The 21,426-nt window shown below is 44.9% G+C and overlaps 1 long non-coding RNA gene across 1 annotated transcript; it reads right to left on the minus strand.

Moving 5' to 3' along the window:
• Positions 1–1,259: 1,259 nt before the first annotated feature.
• LOC126527419 (uncharacterized) lies at positions 1,260–8,718 on the minus strand. The gene is made up of 5 exons (XR_007598780.3): positions 8,436–8,718; positions 7,652–7,760; positions 6,411–6,537; positions 3,949–4,061; positions 1,260–2,377 (listed from the first exon to the last, which is right to left on the minus strand). It is a non-coding gene; the product is annotated as an uncharacterized lncRNA (long non-coding RNA).
• Between the last annotated feature and the right edge of the window lie 12,708 nt (positions 8,719–21,426).

Raw genomic sequence — 21,426 nt, forward strand, 5'->3', positions numbered from 1 at the left:
GAAGCCTGGTTTTATTAGTTAACCAGACATGAGGAAGTGCTTAACCGGCAAGCGCCCTTACTTACCCGTCGCCGCGCCGTAGCCCACCGTAAGCCGGCTCGCTACGGGGCCCCTTTCCCTGCGCCTTGCACCTGACCATCCCCGTAGCAGGGGTCAGTCCCGGTGCACCAGTTTCTACCCTGATCCTAGAGGGACAACTTGGGCTGCACAACCTCACCTGTGCTCCGTACAGCACATTCCATCGCCGAGCCGAACTTCCTCGATCACGGCACTGGTATTAGTGCTCAACACATACGGAAACTATGTACCAGCTTCTGGCACAGCATATCTTAGAGCCTGGCTAAAACTACGTACCTAATTATTAGCATGCCGGGTAGTAACAATAACAATTTCGTTTTACTGTTCAATGAAGCTCCCGCACGAGCATGGAAGGCAGCAGCTACGACAGTGCTTAGAAAATATTCTTTGGATTTGTATCACTATGCAGATCGAATAAACCATGGCCAAACGGATTTGAGGTAGCGATACAAGATACCACCACATTGTTTGTATAAGATCACAACTCGCCGTTCTTAGCCTAACATACTTCGTCAAGGTGGACCCGCAAGGTGGAGAGAAGTAATTAATGAAGGGAAAATCAGGCATCCACTCAACAATAGACCATATTGACACTATCAGTCAGGTGATAGAGAAATGTGCGGAATAAAACCAACCCTTATATATAGCTTACATTGATTACGAGAAAGCGTTTGATTCTGTCGAAACCTCAGCAGTCATGGAGGCATTGCGGAACCAGGGTGTAGACGACCCTATTGAAAAAATATGTATGAGAATTGTACGAGAACTTCTCTACGCTATTATTGCTCCGTAGACTCAACGATGTCGTATGTCACATGTGTACGAGAGGACATCGTCACTGAACGAGATCGTTCTCGTATGGGTACATTAAACGAGATTATTCTCGCATAGCTATGCTTGACGAGATAGTTCTCGCACGTCTATGCTCAACGATATCGTTCTCGTTTGTGTATGCTACATGAAAATATTCTCGTTCAGCTATGCAAAATGACACTATTCTTGTTTAGCTGCATTCTACAAGTGTTCTCATTTGTGTTGAATGAGTTTTGTTCATGCAATATTTTTGGTGAAGTTCCACACAGTAACATCTACTGCCAACAATACAGCGAGTTAATTTCTATCATGTGAGTCGGCCGATGTGCCAGCTCGGAGACAAAGAGGACACTTTTTAGGGCCCACAATTAACACAAACCATCTTTATTTTGCATCCCGAAGCATGGTGGCCGGGTGCTTGTTCAGGTCCTTCAGCATCTTTGCCTCTGTATCCACGGTGCTTGGCGTTTTTGAAACAAAGTGCTCGTATGCCTCTGCAAAAAAATGTAAACAAAGCAGCCGGCACTGTTAGATTCTAACAAGCCATTGGAACTGACATGCACAATAGGTGGCTCCACTGCATAACTGAATGGGCTGGTTCTTGCATGATATTGAGTAAAGCGTGAAAATCTCACAGAGAAACAGGAAAAAGAAAACACGGAGGCTTATGAGCTTTTTCCCTATGTAAATTGATATTTCAACATTAACCACAGCAGTTGAAAGCAAGTGCTCGTCCTCGCATTGTCTTGTTCCTGTCTCTGTTAAATGTTCGTGTTTTACAAACAATATAAATGGCTGCAGAATTGCAATACAAGACCACAGAAATAGTCTAATACTTTTCCACAAGTATTTTACATTAAATGAACAAGTATAACAAGCTCATGCAAGTGAATACACAGATAGCACAGCTCTTTGCTACCGCACTGCGGAATATGCAGACGGAAAACACTGCATAGATGCCAGTGCAGAATTGTTTATAGGAAAGATTAATGCACCTTTAATACCACTATAGAAACTAAATGATAGTTTTTGTTAGCGAGCTAGAGCACAGCACTAAATATACGCATACAGCTATGCATGCCCCTGATGTGTAGATGTAAACTGTGTCGGCCCATATGAGAGATCACCTCAATACAACCCGATCTTACCGACAGCCCATTATATTCGTGCAGAAAAAGCACCGTGTGATAGGCATTACTCCTTTAACTTCCAAACACTTTGCAATCCTTATGAAAACATGAGCTAGCAGGACAGGGTCTACTTACTAAGATATGGACCAAGATTTTGTGGTGTCAACGCTGGCTTGGCCTCACCACCTTCCTTTAGCTTTCGCATACATACTTTTGCTCGTAACACTCCTGTGGATTAATTCCTGTGCCTGCCACAAGCATCGGGCAATCTCCCTGGCAAACTTGCTGTCCGTTCTGGCTTGGTTTACCCACATCCACTTACTAGCACAAATAAATAACCCATTTCGATTGTGAACCTACGAAAGATGAAAATTGCAAGAGATTAGTTACTCAAATACAAAAATAGCATATGTGCTCTCAGAAAAGGTATCTTTTCCCGAAATAATGGATAAAAAAGGTAACAGTTATTAAGGGAAACTAGGTTGCCAGACACAGTGACGGCACTCAAGGATAAAACTAAGATATATGCAAAAGGTTCAAAGTTTACATCCTGGCTGTAGGAAAGCCCTAGTCAATGAAGCTTCACTGATAATGGGCCAGGGACAATTCTAGCTCAGAGGACTCACCACATTTAATCCCACAGTCAGCGACAAGCACCTTTTGTACGGGATATACTAGATTTTCTTTACATTTGAGAAGAAGTTTAGGGAAGCAGATGGGAACGGTAGAAAACCACAGTAAAACTTCTTGCATCCTTAAGGAGCTGCTTTGTCCGAGCTAGAAATCTTACCCTTGAGGCTGAAAAAAGTTCTTGCAGTAACCCAGTGAGCTCAAATTACACATGCGGTGAAAGAAGGGGTGTATACAGTAAAAGCTCATTCATTGAAATTTCCCAGGACTGGAACGAAATTCTGAATGAACGGAATGTTGAATTATTAAGGGTATGAAAATAAGAAACAAACGTTCACACAAACACACTTTTATACTGAATTAATCCAGAAATCCTGTTTCTATTTCACACATAAGCAGTATGGGAGCTGCAAATGTCAATTCATGACTGATTATACTGCTCGTAGTGGCAAGGGCGTTGAGGAAGTACTCCTTTGCAGTGCAGTCATAGCACAAGACTTGGTCACATCTTTATCAGAAACGTGCTATTCACTACCACGGGTCCATCCCGATAATTTTTTCACCATTGAGCTGGCTGTAACAGATTGTTCTACAAACTCAATGTAACTGGCTGATTGGATGCCAGCGTGCAGGCCACATTGTCCTCGATAGCCATCATGTTTGTGAGACTGCGTGCATTGCACCAAGTCACAATGAAAGTGCTACTTGCCACAGTTGACCGCTGCGAACGAAACCGTGGTCATGATCATCACGACTACAGAGTGTGACGTCGCCAGCCGCGCCCCGCGGCTGGCGACGTAGGCGCGGAGTAGGTCAATCGCGCGCGCCGGTAACCGAACGAACACGCCGAACAACCACCTCTGATCGCACACCAGCATTCATAGTAGCCATGCCAAGTGTCGCATTCGCAGTTGTGCGAGCAACATGCATTGCCGATTTATCTGTTCTTGCCCTTTCGCTTCTCACTTGATATTGCTGGGAAAGCAGTCAAACTGGATAGTTGTTAGACACTGGCGGTCATCTACTTACCTTCCTTATGAATTGTGCGTTAAATGAGGCTTTTTTCTTGGTGAAAGAGTTCTAGTTTAAGGCCTAAACAAGCTCCATGGCAGTTTGCATTTAAGGAGTGTAAGCATCCTCTGAAAACATGTACATGAGGAACACTGCAGAAAGAGCACTTTAAAAAAAGAACACGAGTGTATTTATCACCAAGGCCAACCCTTGTGTGTTCTTAAATATTTATCAAAAGTCAAACTCAAAACTGATACTAAGGTGCAAGGTGTCCATATCATATTACCTTGTGAAAGCACCGTGGTGCCTGGATATTGTGGGACCAACTCGGACGTGGAGATCAGCACTGATCAGCAACACTGCAGTCTGCTTACAGCTTTTCTGCAGGCCCAGCCACACCTGCATTAAAACAAGTGAGCTTGGTGTCACAAGAGTACTGTATTTACCCGCATAATGATCACACTTTCTTGTAAAAAAAAATGGTCGCAAATTCAGATGTGTGATTATTACGCCGGTTAAATTTCCCGCAAAAAGAATTTTTTTTATCCCGCGTTTGCTGCGGGATGGCAACAGGCCAACAAATAGGTGGCTGCCACTGAGTGTAGTGCGGAACACCAAAACAAAAATGGCGGCCGGCGCAGCAAGCTGAACACACCAAATGCGCCGAATGCGATTTTTTTTTCTTGTGAGTACGTTACATGCATTGAAACAGTTTCTTCCGTATCCGGAATGAATAATATAATTAATATCAGTAAGTCTGTGGCAATAACGTAGTCATGTCCACTATGAGGGGGCAGAAGCAGATGGGCGCGCTTAGCTGCCAGTGACATAGAAAGACACGGCGGGCATGCTGCGGAAACTGCGGCATTTGTCTTCACTACTATCATAATACAGCACGTTTCCGCTAAGGGTGGGCGAATATCTTAGCTGTGCTGCAAGTGTTACAAGATTTGTTGCGTGCCCACGAGTGCAGATGAGAAGAATCGAAAGGTGCCTTTTTTGTTGTTCTTGACCACAACCATTACAATACCTACACATAATAAAGGCAATTTTGGTTGTAGCTTTTTTGTCATGGAAGTGCGGAAAGTGATGAAAGGAATGAAATCGGGCATCTGCTTAAGAATGTTTGGTGCGTGCAGACTGCTTGGTTTGTCTTGAAGAGTTGTTCGCGTAGCATTCGACAGATGGTAAGCGCGATCATTAATAGCTAGACTTGGCACATGACAGATCGCTGCGGCAAGTTCGGAGTGTGATCAACACAGGAAATAAAAAAAATCGAATTTAGACGACAAAATTCAGGGCTGCGATCACTACGTGAGTGCGATCATTATGTGAGTAAATACGGTAAATATAGAAAGTGACACTGTGAACAAAGCAATACTTATTAGGTAAAAATAAGAATGAAATGCTGATATTCGCCCATAGAAAGCTTTAAGTAACAAAGCTTGCAAGATAAGAAAAATGCAATGTATGGGCCATCTGTACAAGAACATTAATCGAAGGTCCCCTCATTTTTTTAGTCCCTTGTCCTCATGCATAGATGGCAGTCGGGTTAAGTAAACTGTGCCAGATTACCACATAGTGTAAGCAAAGGTGGTCACTTTGTGGGCCAATTATGATACCATAGCACGACACGCATCCCTACAGTCGTTTTAATGTGTTCTGTAATGCTAGCCATCTTGTAGGCCCTACAGTGTCAAAGCATCCATAACCCTAACAGCGTTACCCAGTAGGGATAACCAATAAGTGTGCACAGCAGCACAACTCAGCATATCTATCAGGAGGCTTTCGTTACACTTTTACAACTGTCCTCCTATGGCTTCATCCCAATTTTTGTCAATACAAGCTTGAAGCATCTGCACAAGCTGAATGCACCAGGGCACCATAAGAAATACCACATCTTTCTAACCAATTCCATGTTTAATATAAGACTGGCAAGTTCACTATCATGGGTAGAACAAACCAAATTGTTCTGGAATCAAGTAATCTTCCACTACCTGTGAAAAAAAGCACGCAAGAAAGAGTACGTAGAGCACAGGGGTGTTGATGGATATTAAATACCACTGTCGTGCAGTAGACACTACGTCGGCAAAACAGGCCAATGTATAAATGACTGGATTTGCAACCATGTTAACTGAATGCTCAGGTCATTTCGTGGTCACTTGGTAGTGCAAAGCTCACTTGCATTATTTTGTTTGAAAACTGTGCAACCGTGGCAATGTATAAGGAACATAGTGCTGGCGAAATTCGTTAAGATTTCCTTATATGTGTGACAGGGAATCTGCAAGTTGGCTCCACCTCCAGTGGACTATCATATAGCAAGACTGCTTATTTATCATTGTAAAACAAGCGTCATGGTAGCCATGCCATGTGTCCTTTTCGCGGTTGTGTGAGCAACATGCATTTTCGATTTATCTGTTCTTGCCCTTTCACCTCTCGCTTTATAGTGCTGTGCAAGCAGTAAAACTGGATGGTTGTTAGACTTATGTCCTGTCACTTCCTCACCTTTCTTATGAATTGTGCATTAAATAAGGCTTTTCTTTTGGTGAAAGAGTGCTACTTTAAGGCATAAACAAGTTCCATGGCGGTTTGCATTTAAGCATCTCCTGAAAACATGTACATGAGGAACACTGCAAGAAGAACGCTTTAAAAAAGAACACGAGTGTATTTATCACCAAGGCCAACCCTTGTGTCTTAGCATATTTCTCAAAACTGATACTGAGGTGCAAGGTGTCTATATCATATTACCTTGTCAATGAAGCAAAGCACAGTGGCGCCTGGACGTTGTGAGGCCAACTCAGACGTAGAGATCAGCACCAGCACTGATCAGCAACACAGTAGTGTGCTTACACTCTTTCTGCAGGCCCAGCCACATCTGCATTAAAACAAGTGAGCTTATTCTCACAAGAGTATAATATAAAAAGAGACACTATGAACAAAGTAATTCTTATTAGGTATAAATAGGAATGAAATGCTGATATTCGCCCATAGAAAGCTTTGAGTTAACAAAGCCTGCAAGATGAGAAAAGTGCAATGTATGAGCCATCTGTGCAAAAACATTAATCGAAGGTCCCTTTTTTCGCTTCTGTCCTTCTCGTGCATAGATGGCAGACAGGTTAAGTAAACTGGACCAGACTGCCCTGTAGGGTAAGCAAAGGTGGTCACTTCTTCGGGGAGCAGCCTATAGGCTGCTTCTTGAAAGAGTATTAGAACATGCGAATAATGCATGTATGCATTATTCACAAGAGGCCTTGTTTCTCTGAGAATGCCACAGCCAATCACATATTTCAAATTGACCATTTTAAAATGCATGCAAAGTACAGCATGGCTTTGAGGGTACCCCAGACTACTGAAATTCACATCAGCCAAGTTCAGCAGACAACACCATAATTAAGCCTCTAGAAGTTGTGCATTTTACTGCAAGTTAACAGAATAATGAGGAAGAGAAGGTGAGGGAGATGGTGCCACTATAGCATAGTTCAAGCTCTATCCCACATCATGTGCAGAAGGGCAAAGAATGCCCAGCTTTCGGTTATACTCGCACCTGTGACCACTGCACCATGTTGACTGACATGCGTAACAAGCAGTTTGTGATACCACGTTATTACATCCTGCAACTGACGTGACATCAGAGATCAGCTTCAAGCTTGACGCTATGCTATACTAGGGTCAGATAATGAACCGGCTACATTAAAATCTAAAGCAAAAGTGTTGAACATTGTTTGCCAAACCTGCCAGCCTCTGCACTTCATATTTTGCAAAAATTCTAGACAGAAATCCTGTGTTGGAAAGACAGCATGCACTTTCCTAAAGCTTTCTCTCAGCGCCCACATTTTTCTATGCATACATTATTAACCACTATTTACCTTGACACGCTGTACACAAACAGCACACTTGGAAAAGCAGAAACTAATCGGGAAAGTTGGCAGGTACCAAATACATGAATAGAACCTAGAACACATAAATGGCTGTGACCGTTTTGTACGTACCTTGTCAAAGCAGGCAGATCAGATGCTTTGTCGTGCTGTTCAGGCTGCATAGTGCCGCAGTCTCCTTTGTGGTGCAGAGATGCCTCCGTCTCAGGAAATTGTGACTTCCCTAAACAATAAATGTTCAGCTTATTGTAATCACTGCTGAATCTGCGAACTTGTGATTTAACAACATCGCGTCAAATTGTGGAAAGCTCTCGTACAGCCAGCTACAGGAAGCTACATCCGCTTAGACAAATAAATATTTCATTCTTACATCACAGGCGGTTATTAAACGTGTCAAAGGCACGAAAACAAACAGAACACTAAACACAAGAAATACAGGTTGTCTTGGCGACAACCTATAAGCATCAAAGTTTGCATACAAGCTAAAATCTTCTCACGAGTCAGATCATTTGGATGCCGTCGCGCGTTGACGTTAGCTGTGAAAACATTTGCACAACACATCAACGTACTTCTAGAATTGTCTATACGATTTCTTGCTGAGGAATTACGTACAGAAGCAGTGACATTCCCTGCTTGAATTTTTGTGCCCGTTCAGACCAAGCGATGCCCCGGCGCTAGCATACTTCATAACAAAAAGAAAATAAACAATAGATGAAGCTCTTAACAACATCAATCTCGGGGTAATTTTCGTGAAACGTTTTCCTAAATGTGCACTACGATATCGAACGAACATTAGGGAATCACTGTCACTGTTTTTGTAGCTGTACTAATCATCTTCTGCTGCGCATGACAAGGTACACTACATGAACCATAAGAATGCGCTGGGCGCCAGACTTACCTTCTGAGGCGAGCGCTCCTTCGTGTCCGTTCACGCCGCATCGACTGCACCAACAGTCCGTCCAGCGTAGTGTTGAATTGCGGTCAACTACAGCACGCGATAGCACAACTATCAACACATTCTTCCGTGCACTGTGAGCCGATGCGGGAGCGGCGAGAGTACAACACTTCTCATGAGCCGGGCACAAAGAAAGCGCGTGTGGACCGCACTACGATAATCAACAACGGCGCACCGCAAGAAACATACAGCGAGCTAATAGCATTGCGCAGGACCCAGGGCTTAGTGACCGTTAATTCACACAAAAAAGGAGCACATGTTCTCTACGCACCGCGTAAATATGATCGAACGATCAGTACCACATCGACCGCCCGGGCCGCAGCAACAACGTTTATAGATCCTCTTTAAGTACCCCAACTCCTAGCCTATGCGCACCATTTAACCCTGCTACCGTTCACGCCACCGCAGCGCTGCCATCGACCTCCGCGCCAAGCGTCCAAGCGTCGTCTGCTATAGCCTGGCATGGTTATAGGTACTTGTCGTGGCACTCGTCATTTACATGGTGCTCGCTGAATAAAGCAGCCGTTATTTCTTTCTGTTGTTGTTTAAGCTGAAGTATACTATTTTACAGACACCATACCTGGGGGTGCAGGTCCGAAGAAAGGAATGAGATGAAAAAAAAGTGGGCCTACAAACCAAAGTGAGCACGCAATGTTAACGCTCGGTGACCCACACTTCGCCGGTACTGGCGTCTCCGTGAGCGCAAAACTTCAACCGGACGCAAAAGACCTCGACCGCCAGCCACGTGCACGAGGACAGTGACAAGGAACACACAGTGAGAAAATAAAATCGGCTACAGCACAAAAAGCGCAAACACCCGCAACTAACCTGCACATGTCAGCAGAGCAGCACCGCTCACTTGGTGCAGAGCTCGACCGCAGCGCCCTCACAGTCCCAGGAAGAAGTCGCGCCTTGCTCGAAAGGAAGAGTCGTGCAACTGAGAAAGTAATTATAGGTCTCGGTCCGAAATGAGGGGAAATGACGTCTTTTGTTTACTTCGCCGTCTGTGGTTCCGGTAACCGTGATCGCATGGGTAGCGTGGGTAGTACAGGCGTATTATTTCAATGTTCTTGCGTGTTTTAGGCGACCTTTTTCAACAACTTTGCTGACATTGCTTTCAACAGCGAGGACAACCTGTGGAGCAGCCCTATCAACCGGACAGGGCCGTAAAATCTGTTTGAAGTTCGCAGCACATCGTCGTTTGGTTTGTGAATGTTAGAAGGTGTTCGTGATTCTCAGCGGCGTAATCGACGACAGATTTGGCGTCGAGTGGTGTACACTTTGTTCAGGCTTGTTGTGCGCCGTTCTACGGATGTGTACTGTGGTGTTGTTAGTGCTTCGGGAAATGGTGCCACGCCGGCGGGATTTGCTTTCTTGTAAAAACGTCCGTACCGTCTTTGGCGAGTGCTTTCCGAAACTGCTCGCCTTTTGTGCTTGTGTGTGTGCGTGTGCGCGCAAGCGCGCGCTTCTGATATGCGTCGAACGCGTAGGAACGTCCGTACAGTCTTTCGTGAGCGCTTTCGGAAACTGCTCGCATTCTGTCTGTGTGCGCGCGCTTGACATTCGTCGTTATTGCGATTTGCAAAGGTGTTTTTCCTTTGGTGACTGCGTCCGCGAACGCCAGGATGTGATACACGTTCGTCATTTAAAGACCCTGCTTCAGTGTAGGGTCACTTACATTTTGGTTGCTTGGAGGTCAGCTTTCAACACATGGCAAGGCATTGCAGTGCGCTTAACCATCATTGGCACACGAACTGCTTTGTCATTTCTCCTTTAAATTTAAATTCAGTTTTGTGTCGTATGTAGGCAGATAATGGTCACCAAGTTGCGACGCTCATCTCGTTTTTTGCCACTGCTGTGCACATATGAGGATTTTTTACTAGGTCAAGCTCTCTTAGCAAGTTGTGAAACACTTAGTGCAAATAATTTGTCACAGCAGTAACTGTGATCACGACCGCAATTGATCACATGACATTTTTAGGGATTGTTATTGTTATTACCACATTTTCTTATTTATTTGTGACAAAGTGCGATGGATTTTGACTGCTATTTTGGCTATCTGTTCACCAACCTATTACACTGTTTTGTGGTTGTGCTTTTTATTTTTATATGTGGGCATGCATGGCCAATCTCATGCCTACCTTCTACAATTTGACATAAACAGGCACTAACATGCTCTTAGCAGATTTGTATTTGACAGTATTTTGGTTGACGCACTTGGCTATTAGGAAAATATGCAGGTTCAAGTTCGCCCATTACTACCTCTGCCTGATATCTCTGATGCAAAGCAATATTATTACGATGTGACAAAGTGCATGCATAATTTGTCACTGATCAAACTGCCTGCAATAAACTTTGCCAACTCGTCCTTGTTTGAAGTGTTTCCAATGTGCTATAATCGCATTGCCAGATTATTTTATTGCGTGCACAAACATATAGCATTTTATTAAGAAACTTTGATGGTACCCGACTCCTATATTGCAATAAAATCTTAGGCAGATCTACTCTGAACAAAGGATTCATTCTCTGATGATAGCTTTCGACAATATCATGGTGCTATCCAGTGCCTGTTGGCTGGTCGAGGAATGCGTCATGCAAAGGCAGTAGTATCGCCATAAGTGTTCATCCGAGAATATGTCCCCAAGTGAAAATCATTGCATCAAAAGTACCGACAGCAGCTTTGATGGGGATGTATATGTGTTCGTTGCATGAAATTCCAGAAGTTGAACTCTGAACATCTTATTTGCTCTGTAGTTTATGCTGGTATATATGTGTCACAATGGTTCAATGTGATCATGCAGCACATTGATCACGCTCTTGCATGTACTACAAACAACTCATCATAAATATCACTCTCATTAATGAGCTTTTGTATGCACTACGACTTGAGTACACACACTTTGTATGCAATTCATAGTCATCCACAAAGATCAAGTTGCTCATACGACTACAGTGCGTACACATCACACACCACCTCACACACGTCATACATAATCTCGTCAGGTCTACGCAACTCATCGCACACATGTCATACAAGCTCTACGCATTCTTATCGCAGATCGCATATATCTCGTGCACTTCGTAAAAGTCTGCGTAGCACATCATACAGATCTCGCTCATTTTCTACGAGAATTCGTTCAATATGCATTTCATATCGTTCATTTCTCGTCAAATCTGTGCAACATGCATACATCTCGTTCGATTTCTCGTCAAATCTGTACGACATGCATACATCTCGTTCAATTTCTCATACAAATTTTTCAATAGGGGAGCCTTATGTAAAAATACTGAAAGGCTCCGCAGTCACCATAGTCCTCCATAAAGAAAGCAACAAAATCCCGATAAAGAAAGACGTCAGGCAGGGAGATACGATCTCTACAATGCTATTCACAGCGTATTTACAGGAGGTATTCAGAGACCCGGATTGGGAAGAATTGGGGATAAAGGTTAATGGAGAATACCTTGGTAACTTGCGATTCGCTGATGATATTGCCTTGCTTAGTAACTCAGGGGACCAATTGCAATGCATGCTCACTGACCTGGAGAGGCAAATCAGAAGAGTGGTTCTAAAAATTAATCTGCAGAAAACTAAATAATGTGTAACAGTCTCGGAAGTGAACACCAATTTACAATACGTAGCGAGGCACTGGAAGTGGTGAGGGAATACATCTACTTAGGGCAGGTAGTGATGGTGGATCCGGATCATGAGACGGAAATAATCAGAAGAATAAGAATCGGCTGGGATGCGTTTGGCAGGCATTCTCAGATAATGTACAGCAGGTTGCCATCATACCTTAAGAGAGAAGTGTATAATAGCTATGTCTTACCAGTACTCACCTACGTGGTAGAAACCTGGAGGCTTACGAAAAGGCTTTTACCAAATCGACGATGACGCAGCGAGCTAGGGAAAGAAGAATGATAAGTGTAAAAAGTGTAGTGAAAGCCTTGTGATAAGTGTAGTGAAAGTGATAAGTGTAGTGAAAGCCTTGAAGTCACACTGTAAACACAGAAACCCCGTAATTACTGAGCTCTATTCCATTCTCTGTAGAGCGTATATGTCTAACCAGCATGTCATTGTATGCTGGGTGCCTGGACATAGGGGCATCGAGGGTAACGTTCTAGCAGACCAGATGGCCACATCAATTTCATTGCATACAGTTAACCCTACCGCTCGGTCCCTGTCACAGACCTGAAGCCTTTTTTAAGAAGGAAACTGCGAAACCACTGGCAACGTAAGTGGGACGCAGAAGTAAACAACAAACTACACGTGATAAAGCCACAATTAGGTTCTTGGTTCTCCGTAACAAAAGCACGGCGAACAGATGTCCTATTCTGTTGCCTCAGAATAGGACACACATTTGGCACACATAACTTTTTACTCACTGAAAATGATCCTCCAACCTGTGGTAGATGCGGGGAGAGGCTGACCGTCCTCCACGTCCTCCTGGAGTGCCGGCTAGCCGAATCTGAGAGAAAGAAACATTTTCCCCTAGCATACCAGCAGCAGATCCCCCTTCATCCAGTAATGTTACTCGGCCCAGAACCGCTATTTGACACCAACGCAGTCCTAAGTTATCTGAAAGATGTTGTGTTACATGTAATTAGCCCCATACGTTCATAGCGTCTCCTCTCTTCGGAGGATGGCCCTGTGATAGTTCTTTTGTATAGCACGTGCCTCTTGGCCCTTGTGTTTCAAGGGCTCCGGTGAGGCAACAGTGCTCCAGGTATTTTTATTATCTCATATATTTTCTATTCTGTGTCACTCTTTTACGATGGATTTTATGGTTCATAGTATACGTCATTAGTCATCGCCATAATTTTATAGTAAGTAGATTTTACGCACTTTAAAGCGACTATTTTTAGGCCACTTTACAGCCAAGTCACATCTTCCATAATACATCAACATTAACACTTGTGATGGCGCTCTTTGGCCAAACCTGGCCCTTGCGCCACTAAACACAACACATCATCAAACTTATAGAGTTCCTTTTTATTGTACTCCTATGCAGCTTTGTGTAGCTAATACGTTACTCTGACTTTTAGGCAGTGCATTTGGCTGGTGTTTTCTTTTTATAATTATTGTTACTAGATTGTACGTACTTGATTCTATGACCCCTTACTCAATACCCATGTGGGGGCCTTGTAAGGTATTTTATAAATAAATAAAACTTCCATACATAGCCGAAACAGGGCACCAGAGAGGCAGCAGCATACAATGGTAGCATTTTATTTTCCGAAGAGTATTTTTGCAAATGGTTAATTAAAGTTGAACTCATTCCTGCGAACGCCACACATCAGTCTGCTTTCACAATTGGTGAATTAGGCTAAGGGCATTGCTATCACTTCCGTGTTGCTAGCGTAGGGCCTCCTATATTAAGGGGGCAATGCTGATAGAAAACTTCGACTTACGAAATCTCCACGTGATATTGGAACTTTGCTTTCTCTACTAAATATTGTAACAAGAGTTTAAACCTAAAGAGAGAAAATGAAGTTCCAAATTCAATTTCTAAAATTTTGTGCCAGAATTTCACTGCCAGTATGTTAGGGGCACATCAGGCATTCCAGAGTATTTTCTTGTATTTTAGCTATTGCGGTACAGTTCACTTTCTTAAAACTTGTTTAGCTCGTCGGAGTTGATGGTAACCGTAACATTCGCAGGCGACGGTATCGTGACGCTGTCGCTGAAACGCGAAGTGCATATCTGTTTCCAAAGGCGTCGGTCTGTGTTGTTGCCTTTTTTGTCGAGAAAGTGATGCAGCGCATGCGGAGGTCAGTAATGGCGCCATATTCCCGGAGAAAGTCCATCATAAGAATTACATCCCGAGAACACTCGCGTAGAAACACACAAGTGGCAAAGAATGGAGCAGCGCGAGTTTACACTCAGGTCGTGCATAAGCCAAGCGCTAAACCAAGAATAAGCCAAGCGATGACGACGTGGCCCCCTGCCGTACGAACTGGCGCCCCATTCCAGGGGAACTTAACTTTTTTCAGAACGATCGCCAGTATGTCACTTAAGTAATCGGCGCCGGTATCTACAACTGCAGTCAATTTTCTGTCGTCGATCAATGCAGGTATGTTCAGTGAAATCTTGTTTGCGAAAATGGTTCTGGCGTCATCGTGTTTTCGTTGTTCTTTGCTTGGCACGATGCGAGGATTTCAGAGCATCGATTATCAGCAAACCCGCCTCGGAAGGTCGCTGAGGTCAGTTTTTTCGGCGTGGACTTGGTGATCTCCCTTGCGCCGTGCTCGAAGTGTTATCAAAAGCATCGTGGCGGTGAGGGTGAGCATGACTGCAGCTGCTATTTGCCCGGCATACGCTGTTGTACGAGGAATTCTGCGGTGTAGGGAGGCCTTTCGCCGAACCTAGGTCGAGGTTAACCGATAGAAAACCCGCAGTCCGAAACGTCGGTAGGGGCACTCCCGACATACATGACCAGCTTCGCCGCAGTGGTAGCACAGCGGTCGTCGATCGGGTGCTCGCAAAACCTCTGATTTCCTCGTGCGTGTTCGGCGGTCATCGAAGTACGGTAGTGGAGTGGTCGGAGCGGGTTGCGCCAATTGCAACGCGACTGGCGACGCAACTTAAGTAGGCGCGAAAGCTCGGGTGGGCTCAGTAATATTTCTGCCGAAGTCTTGCGCCCGGACTCGCGTGGCAGAGGTGGAGCTTCACTGCTGGAAAGAGATGCCTGCAGTGCCCGCTGTACTTCGTGGCGTACGACGCTGGCGATGGAGCTGACTGGAGGTGGCGACGTACCGTGGTGCTTCTGCGGCTCTTCGCGAACCACTGAGTGAATCAGTTCACAAAGCATGGCGACGTCCCACCCGAAGTATACCGGCGAATCCGGAGTGCAGGCCGCATTTACTTGTCGGTTGTACATGTTGGAACGTTGCTGAAGCGTCGTCTGCATCGCGGTGGCTTCGGTGAGGAACTCTGCAACAGTCTTGGGCGTATTCCGAACAAGACTGCGAAATAGCTGCTCGTTTACGCCTCCCATCAGATGACGCACCTTCTTTTTTTCCGACATGCTCGGATCGGCACGCAAAAAGAGACGCCTTATGTCCTCCACGTACGTCATGACGCTCTCGTTGAGCTTTGGAACGAATGGCCGAAGGGCTCGCTCCGCTTTTTACCGGTGATCGGGGCTGGAGTAAGTCTCCAGTAGGTTGTGCTGGAACTTAGGCCAGGATGACAGGGCACTTTCGCGGTTCATACACCATGTCCGAGTGCCATCCCGGAGGCTGAAGTAGACGTTCCTGATTTTGACGTTGTTGTCTAATTCGTTAAACGCAGCCACGCGCTAGAACTCCGCCAGCCAGCCATCGAGGTACTCAAATGTGCCGCCGTCAAAAGCCGTTGGCACTTGGGGGTTCAGCAGCTTTTGGTTAATCGGTGCCACCCTTTCCGTAGAAGTCGCAGGGGTCGCAGTCGCTATTTTTTCCTGGAGGTTGGCTAATTCTTGGGCGAGGCCTCGGATTCACCGGTTTGTGGGGTGAACTGGAGTCAACTACAATTGTGGGGCGAGGTTGTTGCTACCCAGTGGGGTCTCCGGCATAAGGTGAGCCTACCCAGCAAGCTCCACCAGATTGTCGCTTATACCCAGCTGTAGTGTACGCGCTGAATGAAGATCCGTGCGTTTGCACTTTATAAAACGTAAGCGGCGACGCGCGACCCGAGATGAACATCGTTGTCCTCTTCTTCAGTCCCTTCGCTGTGCCACCCCATGTAGCAATATAATCTTTCATAACTTGGATGCTTTCTTGCTCAAAGTGAAGTTAGTATATGCAGAATGTCTCCATTTCGATCCTATTTATGCCTAACGATAGTTGCTTTCTTCAGTCTTACTTTTTAGATTGTTTTGCTTGTGACACTAAGCTCACTTGTTTTAGAGCTGCTGTTGGCATGGCTGGACTTGGACAAGAATTGTAAGCAGACTACGCTATCTTGCTGATCTGCGCCGATCTCCACATCCAAGTTGGTGCCGCGAAAGTTGAGCAACACTCTGCCTTGCTTCATTAGGAAGGTGATATTATATGGTGAGCTTGTACCTCAATATTGGTATTCAAACATATGTCAAGGAAAAAAAAAAAAACAAGGATTGACCTTTATGATAGTACACTCATGTTCTTCCTTTAGGGCGCTCTTTTGACACGGTTCTGCATGGACATATTTTTAGGGAATGGTAACATTTCTTTATTACAAACTGCCATGGAGCTAGTTTATGCATTAAACTAGCACTCTTTCACAGAAAAATAGCGTTATTTAATACACAATTCACAAGGAAGAAAATGAGGCAACGGGACTGATACCGTGATATTGTGCGAAAGGTGAAAATGGCAGAATAGATCTGAATGCGTGCTGCTCGCAGAAAAACGAAAAAGACCCATGCTTTGGCTAGCGGGACATTTGTTTTACAATGATAATAAGCAGTCTCACTGTCTAGCAATTCTCTGCATGGGGAGCTAGTGCTAGGTTCCCCGTCATACCTATAAGAGAAACGTCGGATATCTGATGTTTCTTTTTTCAAACAACGTCGTTCTAAGCTTCAAATATCTCTCCAGCTGTTTTGTTTTTATATTTTTGCCACAGTCAAGCAGCGTCAAATGTGCCCCTTCAAAAGCGCGATGAGTACATGAAGGCACAGGTGACCTCCATAACATGCATGCTTGCATGTGTGCAGCGAGTTGTCAGCTTGCGGTGTTCTGTGGAGACCGGCACACTACGCCATGCTTTGCGCTGCGCCACATGTTTGTTATGTTATAGGTATTTTCTTTATTAATGAGTTCAGGGATGTAGTTTTGCTACACTGCCTTTTCCGGTGCCATTTCTAATCGCACTTCGTCAGTAGTCGTAGTGATCTCCACGCGCGTTTTCAGTAGGAGATAAGCCAGCCGACGACGGTAGAAGAAAGAGTGGCACATAATCAAGCGGGACGCATGGCTACGAAACCGAGCTTTGGGCAGTATAGCGAGTTGATTACTTTTCTTTTTTTTGTCATACGAGTAGTTTCGCGATATTTTGTGTGACTAGGCTTTGGCAGTGTTAATACCTACGTGCAACAGTGTTTGCATTGATCTGTGCAAGAATTGCTGTTGCCCGTGGGTGCCGAACATGTTGGGCGCCAAATAGTACAATACCTTGCAAAAGTGATCTACCGAAAAATACCTCTTGTGCTATATTTAGCTTTTGCAAGAAATTAAGCGGCCGCTGGCAGCTACCTTGAAAGGCTTTATATGGTCTTTGCATGGCCAGGGCCTTCTGTTTTTTTTTTTGTTTGCTTATCTCGAAATTTCCCCCGGTTTTTTAACTTCAAGTTAACGGGATTGCTAGTCTTTTTCAACGTGTACCCAACGGATCTTACGTAGGGGTTTTTGCTCTTCTCTACCATCTAAATGCAGCCATTGTGACCGGGATTTGATCCCATGACCTCTGACTGAGCAGCGCAATGCCATAGCGAGTACACTATGTTATTAACTTTGTTGGCAGAAGGATGTAGTTTCTGGGTAATTTTTTCATGCTTGCTATTTCATGCGTGTATCCTGTTCAGTAAATGCTAGAGATTATTGTTAATCAAACAATGTGTCCATCTTTTTCCTGTAACACTTGTTTTAGTAGTCTCCTAATTATGACAGCTTCTTCTGACACGGTAGTCCAAGTTCACTCGAAACAGGCATTGCGTGTCACTACATATTTTTCAGTGTGATTTTTTCATTATCTCCTGTGTTGGAATGCTGAACCTTTCTTATCTCTGGGCACATAGGCAAATTTGGAATGTGTTGTGAACCTGTTGTATGAGTCAAGATAAATTATTGGCTTTACTTTTTCAGGTGCCCTGCTCACTGTCAACCAGTCAACACCTTGCAGCGGTCATGTCTCGTCAGACTGAGTGCATTAAAGTACCTTTAGAAGGTGAAAAAAACAGTGGTTGTGACATGTATAACCTGCTTTTCCTTGAACCGGAGGACTTTAGGCCTAATGAAAGCTAAAGCGGGTGTACAGAAATACTTACGTAAGGTATACTTCTCTTTTTCACTTACAAGTACGTGTCAACACGTTGCCTGAAATTTTCCACCCCAAAATTACGCTCTATTGTAGTTTGGAGATCAAACCCCTACAGCTAGAAAGAACTGCAGTTAGACGAGTATAATTAATAAAACGTGTACTAAACTTGCAAGAATTCCATTTGCATACCTGTAGTAAGTACGAAAATAAGGTACTGTCTTTTTCAGGGTGCATTTTCTTGCAGATCATACATAGAGAACGTACTCGTGGGTCATACAAAATTCGTTTGTGATTTATCACATCAGTGTTGGTAGCGCTAACCAATTTATGCCGAAAATTGTGTTCATCTTCGTATCAATCAATGTTCCAGGCGAAACCTACATGTGAAAGTGGCATTCTTCGAGCAAACATATTGCAGACCTACTTGCAGATCGAAAAATACATAAGTGCGCAAAATAGGTTTAAACAGTAAATTATATTAAGCGACATCATTCCATTCTGAAAGGACCTAGTAATCAATGCAGCAAGAAATAGTTCTGAACAGAGGCAAAGAGGTCCGGGTCATATAGGGCAGGATTAAACGGGTCTCGAATAAACAGGACTAAGCAGGCTATAACGGGTCTTGATTAAACAGGAATAAACAGGATTTAAACGGGTCCGGAATGAACAGGATCAAGCGGCGTCCGGTTCCATACCTTTATTTGATGAAACCTGCTCGAAAACAAATATAATTTTCATGTGCGGTTCTTACACTTCCGTTGCATTTCACCGCGATTTTCGACCAGCCACCGCAAGTAATGCAAGTGAAAGTTGGAAAATCGAAGACGCCGGCACTACCCTCTTCATTCAGTTAACGATCGTCAGTGCACTGGCATGGGCCTATTGACTCTCTCTGACTCTATCGCAATCTTCGCTTCTTGTAAACCAATTAGATCAGACAGACAGCTCATTGTAAGTAATGTAATTCGTTTTTAGGGCAAACAAAATTGACTTTCCATAGACGAGAAGATCTTATGCTTGGTCTTTGTAAACAACAGTTCGCTTCACCACCCGATGCTCGCACCAGTGGTTAACCAAATTTGACGTCAGGAAATTGGAATAAAAACATGTTGGAATAGTTTTGCGTGATAGGGCCTCTGGCTCCATCAATCAACTGAGAGCTCACTTCTCGGGGAGCTTCTCCTGTAGCGCCTTCCAGGGCATGTGTGTATGATCTTGCACGCATTGTCATTCTTGACGTGGAATCGCTGGCTCAGTTGGCCGAAAAGATTTTGAATGTCCGTTTCTCCTCCGCGACCACAGTTGATCACCTTCCTCGCCCTCTTTACCACGGCGCCGCCACTAGGAACAGCTATGCGTGTGTCCTCGAAGGTAAAGAAGTGCTCACGCGGCTCATTGCCCGACTGAGAGCTGAGATCCCTGTCATCCCCACACGCCAGCCGCGTTCTTCATCAGTGAACCTTCAGCAAGGTCCACCTGGTGAAACCTTAACACTAGACTGCTGTGCAGCCTCAGCTACTCCCAAAACCACTAATATAAGACCATTCGGCCTGTTCAAATATCTGCGCATGTTTGTCGGTCTCCGTAGTGCGGCATAAAGCTTTCAGCATTTCTTGACCATTTGTTACGTGGCTTTAGGTACTGCTTTCCCTCTCTCTCGGCCTGTGTGGTCTTGTTGACAAGAGTCCGAAGAGCGCATTGCGCGTCACCGAGTTGGATTTAGGCGGCCATCACGTGAAGGCACACGGCATTCACCCACTCTCGAGCAGCGTCACAGCCATCCATGAGTTTCCTCAGGCATTCATCACCAGGCAAACGTGGGAATTTCACGGCCTCGCGAACTATTACAGGTGCTTCATTACTCGCTGGTTCAATATTGTCACGTGGTGGTAACGTTGAAGAACACAGTAGCAATACTGTGAACGACTAAACTAAAATTTATTGGGCGAACCTGTGCCCACAAAACCAGCTACACTTATAGGACAAGGATAGCGGCGAACACAGTCGGCGATCGTCGAAAATCTGATCAGCGGGTCAAGCGCGTCGGCTTTTATACAACAGTCGTCGAATGTTCAAGACTAATCACTGGGACCCGCAAACCTTCCACAAAATTCTACACCATTCGCGGCAGGCGATGAAATCAGATGACATAAGGTTCGGCGACAACAGACAGCGAATAGAAGCATCGATAACTTTCCAGAAACTTCAGACAGATGCAGCCGCGACCCGCGCTGTGCCATCACACTTGTTAGGTGGCGAAACGTGGTCGCTTGATGAAGATAAGTAAGTACGCGAGTCAATATACTACAACCTCTACACGACGTTCTCTCTGGCATCAGGACACCGAACACACCCGTGGCCTGGAATGGCAGCACCTTCCGCGCGTTTAAATTCATCAAAGGAGCCATTGCCGGAAGGATGCTCCGCGTCCACGCCAAACCTGTCATGGTTCACGCATCTAAAACCGCTGTTGGTGAAGCCTTGCCACAATTTGTTGCTGGTGTTGGCAGCCCATGATCTTCTTTTCGAATAAGCATGCGTCTCCTGAGCTCCGCTACAGCATGCACGGCCGAGAGCTGATCATGGTCTATTTTGATGTGAATCGCCCGTATCATATTCTCAGGCAAGTCCAACTCTGCGGCAAGTCCAACGCTGTTGCAGAAACACTTTCTCACGCTGCCAACAATACAACGGTTCATTGGGGACCGGTCATCTACTTCGTGGCCCTGGCACCCTGAGAGTGTCGACGCCGAGCTCCACCTGCTAAGCCCTAGCGGTACTTCTCTGGTGTTGGCAAGATATCCCGCACCTCACTACGATGTGCCACTCGTTTGTGATACGTCGTCTGGACGACCTTGTGCTTACATTCCTCTTTCATACCACCGTGCCGTTTTTGATGCCCTTCATTCTTTATCTCATCCTCGCATTCGCTCA

This window comes from Dermacentor andersoni, chromosome 10, assembly GCF_023375885.2.
Source record: "Dermacentor andersoni chromosome 10, qqDerAnde1_hic_scaffold, whole genome shotgun sequence".
Classification (NCBI taxonomy): domain Eukaryota; kingdom Metazoa; phylum Arthropoda; class Arachnida; order Ixodida; family Ixodidae; genus Dermacentor; species Dermacentor andersoni.